This window comes from Miscanthus floridulus, chromosome 1 (genome assembly GCF_019320115.1).
Source record: "Miscanthus floridulus cultivar M001 chromosome 1, ASM1932011v1, whole genome shotgun sequence".
NCBI classification, from domain to species: Eukaryota; Viridiplantae; Streptophyta; class Magnoliopsida; order Poales; family Poaceae; genus Miscanthus; species Miscanthus floridulus.
The window spans coordinates 36189428-36194636 of NC_089580.1; the positions used below are offsets into that span (position 1 = coordinate 36189428).

The window sequence follows — 5209 nt, forward strand, 5'->3', positions numbered from 1 at the left end:
CACATGATATGCGATACTGATTTAGGTTCTTGACTTATAAGACATTTTTAGGCAAACAGGAGGGGGTTGAAGCCCCCTACTGGACTACTTATAGGACATTATTGTAGGAGTTTTTATGCAGCACTGGATTATTGGAATAATAAATTGAAATATTTTACGATTCTCTTACAAATTTGTTAAGCAAGATATTTTCTTACAATTGAGTGACAGTGGAATAATCAATACTTTCATGGCTTAGAAGGCGCAAGTTAGCCTAAAAGAAAGTAGTGATGTACATTTCTTCAACTATCTTAGGTATGTAATCTACAATTCTACATTAAGGAAGCTAGACTAGCTCGTTTATTTAATGACGTTTGTATGTTCACTTTAACTTAAACATATTGCGTTTCATAATTTATATACTTGTGTATCAATATGTTGGTTAAATTTTTTTAAACCATCATTGGACCACCCTGTCTACAGATCCTAGCTTCATGACCTGATCAAGACTCGAGTCCAACAACCAAGGCCATGATCTTGCTGTTAATAAAACTGTTTTAAGGACCGTCATGCAAAACTCCATCAACAAAATTTGATTTCCTTTCCATTTCCACCCAAACTATTTCCCCTCCTTCAACCCCACGGAGAAGCGAAACCGACCTTTCCCCCTCCCCCGCATCCCACCTCGCCGAGATCTAGCCTAGCCCTAGGGTTTCGCCAGTGGCGAGGCCTAAGTCATCGGCGGCGAGCCAAACTCTGCGAGCGGGGAAGAGGAGGGAAGCCGAGACGAAGAGGTAGCCATGGGGCAGCAGTCGCTGATCTATGCGTTCGTGGCCCGTGGCACGGTCATACTGGCCGAGTACACGGAGTTCACCGGCAACTTCACCACCATCGCCTCCCAGTGCCTCATGAAGCTCCCCGCAAGCAACAACAAGTTCACCTACAACTGCGACGGCCACACCTTCAATTACCTCGTGGAAGACGGATTCAGTGAGTTCTGCTGCCTTCCCGAATGATCCTTTTTATTACCCGTGCGATTCGCTGCGGAATTTATCCGATCTGTCCATACCAGATATGCATGCTTGATTTGGGTTGCTTGTGTACATCTTACTGATTTGGCTGGTATACGGTTAGGTCTTTTTGATTGCAGTTGGTGGTCGTGTTGGCTGGTGATGTGATGCTCCGTGCAGTTCGTGTTGTGTGGGAACTTCTGGGAAGTATGGTCTGTGCACGCCTTAGTTTAGTTTTAGATGGTACCATCCGTTGTTTGAGACTCGAGTTAAATGGTGAAGCCCTCCTTAGATGGTACCATCCATTGTTTGAGTCTCGAGTTTGAATTACTTCTAGATAGTTAAGCTCAGGGCATTTGCTGCAGCCGATGGCAACAGTTCACCTGAGCTGCCAATAAGTTTGCTATTTTTAGTAGATATATTTTTGGTGGTGAGTGGTGACTGCTGCTTGTTTGGTTTTTTGGCCCCTTGTTACACATGCTTTTCATGCAGATTTGTCTCTTTAAGTAATTCCTCCTGATTTAAGAACCAACATATTAGCTGTATAATTGTTTTTTTTGTGTGTTTTGTGTTGAATGATGGTTTGAATATATTATTCTTTTTTATTATGGTATCTTGTCACAGTAAGATTCCATAGGCCATAAGTTTTATTTTGGTGTACATTGTTTAGAGGAGACATTGTCATCAATGATGATTTCATAAATAATAACCGGATATGACACAGGTGTGGTAGGTAATCTGCCCTTGCATGAGACGAAGGGTCTCTTGATGGCCTACTCCGTACATAATATCAGAATGACTCTTCTAAGAATACTTACACTATTGCAATATTAGTGTTTGTCATGTTCTTTTTTGGTCGTTTGTCTCGCTTTGTTTCATAGCTGGGCCTTTTCCTTGTCGTCTCAAACTGGATCCATGTATCATTAAGAGGTGAGGCTTACACTCAATATGAAATCAGATCATATTGAGAACATGTAATGGATTGTTTACCAGTTCTAGTCTTTGTAACAGGCTAACAGCATCATCTTATTTCTACTGTGCTTAGTAGCATCTTAGATTTACGCTGTTATTCTCATTTGATTACATGATAAGGTGAGTTGGAGGTCATAGTATTGGACCATTAAACATTAATGTTCGTATATGTTGCTTCACATGCTAAAATGTTGTATGTTCTCACAACTTAAACCAGCTAATGAGGGCTGATGCCAAAAGTTTTACATTACAAACATGGTCCATTAGCCTTCTCTCTCTTTTTTTTTTTACTTTTTTTTTATAAAAGATCTCGAAAGTGCTTGTCTACCACCCTGTCATAAAGCACGCACTTCTCAAGAAAACTTGGTTTGTGTTGCAGTAGTCCCATGTTGGTCAATTTTAAATTCCGGAAATTTTAAATTTACAGGTCTAATGCGTTACTTTGCTTTGCAGCATACTGTGTTGTTGCTGTTGAATCGGTGGGGCAACAAATTCCCATTGCTTTCATGGATAGGGTTAAGGAGGATTTTACAAAAAGGTATGGTGGTGGGAAAGCTGCTACTGCCTGCAGGTAACAGCCTCAACCGAGAGTTCGGGTATGTATCACCAAAGGTCTTGAACTCGGTGAATATATTGTGCCTCATCGGACTAGCACCCCCCCCCCCCCCCCACCCCCCCCACCCCCCCCCCCCCCCCCCCACCCCCCCCCCCCCCCCCCCCCCCCCCCCCCTAAACCAATACGTACTTTCTGCAGATCAAAACTTAAAGAGCACATGCAGTATTGTGTGGACCACCCTGAAGAAGTTAGCAAGCTGGCCAAAGTGAAGGCGCAGGTTTCAGAAGTCAAGGGTGTTATGATGGAAAACATTGAAAAGGTACGCTTTGTGCCTTTGTGGATTGATCAAGCTTTACAATCTAGACTGTTGGTATTGATGGCCACTGTAAGAATGTTCTGATTGCTTTTTTCTTCTTTTTTCCAATGTAGGTTCTAGATCGTGGAGAGAAGATTGAGCTGCTTGTCGACAAGACTGAGAATCTGCGCTCACAGGTCTTCATGCATTCTTTTATCCTGCTCTGTAGTGCTCTACTGAATATTGTATTGTTTTTATTTTTGGAGCTGTTGGCGTACATGTTGCCTAGGAGGGCAAGCTAGTTTCCATAGATGTTGGAATCTGTGGTTTAGAAAGGCCATTAGTTTCCATAAATGCTGAAATATCTCTAGGCAAGTAATCAGCATACTATATCAAAAACCAAGAATACCATCGTTGACTTGTTAGCGTCATATGCAGGTATAAATACAAAGTATTGAAATGAATGCATAACCTTTCTTTAAGGGTTGGATATCCTTCTATCGATACTTATTTTGGTTTTAGAAGAGTGAATGATCTTAAATCTATTTTTATTTTGTGATGTAACTCCTATTTGCATAACCTTTCTTTAAGGGTTGGATATCCTTCTATCGATACTTATTTTGGTCTTAGAAGAGTGAATGATCTTAAATCTATTTTTATTTTGTGATGTAACTCCTATTTGCATGGTTGATTTGGGGTATGTGAAACAATAGTCAAGTTCTTATAATTTGTCTGGGTTTGCAGGCACAAGATTTCAGACAGCAAGGAACAAATGTGAGGAGAAAGATGTGGTTACAGAACATGAAAATCAAGCTCATCGTCCTGGGAATAATCATCGCACTTATTCTGATCATTATCCTCTCTGTCTGTCACGGTTTCAAATGCCATTAAGCGCAGACCAGAATACCGATACATTCAACTGCACCCATTATACTGCTGCTTGGCTCAAGAAAAAAGTATGATCTTTTCTTCTTTCGCTAGTGTGCTCTGGCCCGGTCATTGTGCACAGGTGTTTTACATTGTCTTAGTATTTGATAAATGTTGGATGGTGACTGGGTTAGTTGTGTCAACTGTCAAAACTGTCGTGTATTTTTGGACGCTATATATGTATAGCCTGGATATGAGTAGATTTACTGAACTTCCCCGGAATGTTGTGACTCAGGCGTTTGCTCCTCTGGACAATAATGTGCGCATTTGGGGCATCTTGCATTGACCTCGTTTAGTGCAAAAGTGCAGCTTGGAAAATATGAGCACGGAATCGATTTCCAAATTTTTAGGGTCTTGCTATCTGACTATACAAGTTCTTTTTATAAATATGTAAAAGGGGACTTGGTATTCAGACAAGTTGCTGGCGTCAAACATTGAGCAAAGGTTTGTTAATTCACGGAAGGGCTACTTAACCAAACCCTAAGCCAAACTAGGCATGTTCATGAGCTTGAACGCATTACATTCTTGCATCGAATGGTACAAGTACATTGCATTCTCGCAAAGTCGCAAGCAGGTCGTGAGCCTTGAAACCCCAGCCAGTCAGCCACCTGCGCACACTGCATTCTCGCAATTCGCAAAGTCGCAAGCAGGTCGTATGACCCATTAAAGTCAATCTGTAATCAAGTTGGTGGCCAGTCTCTCCAATTCTCCATTTTGCTGCTTGTCTCTTGTCACTGTACTGTGCCTGTAGGGCTGTACCCTGTGCTTAGGCAGGTTTTTCCAGCCAGTTGAAATCAGCCCTTGTTTAGTTGGACTCAAAATTCAAAAAGTTGCTACAGTACCTGTCACATCGAATGTTTGCGGCCCGTGCATGGAGCATTAAATGTAGACGAAAAGAAAAACTAATTGCACAGTTTGGTGGGAAATTACGAGACGAACGTTTTAAGCCTAATTAGTCAATGTTTGACACTATTTGCCAAATAAAAACGAAGATGCTACAGTAACCCCAAAATCCAAATTTCACGAACTAAACAAGACTAAACAAGGGCTCAACCGGGTAACAAAACTGCACTCTGCAGACCTCAGCTGTGCTGCTGCTGTTCTTCTCCCTGTCCCCTGCTGTGTGGTACTCTAATCCATCAAATTTGCCCACCCGTGCCCCAAGGGAGGTGCGATAGCAGGAAATCGCCTCTGGGCTCAGGATTTCCTCCACCATTTGCTTGGGCGAATACGTGCCGCTTCCGCATCAAGAGCACACCAACATTCTCTCGCCTTTGCATCTCGAGTTCTCGACTATTAAGAGGTTCTGTTTCGGCACTGAACAAACAAATGTGTTGCATCTCGTTGTGTCGTGTGGTACTCTAATCCATCGCGTTTGCTAATCCGTGGTCCAAGGGAGCTGCGATAGCAGCAACGCCCCGTGCTAGCGTGGCGCCTGTCCGTAACATGACACGGAATTCACGCAACTTG

The 5209-nt window shown here is 42.4% G+C and overlaps 1 pseudogene; it reads left to right on the forward strand.

Annotated features, from left to right (window-relative positions):
• The first annotated feature begins 582 nt into the window (after positions 1-582).
• Positions 583-3961, forward strand: LOC136481823 (vesicle-associated membrane protein 721-like; annotated as a pseudogene).
• Positions 3962-5209: the final 1248 nt, after the last annotated feature.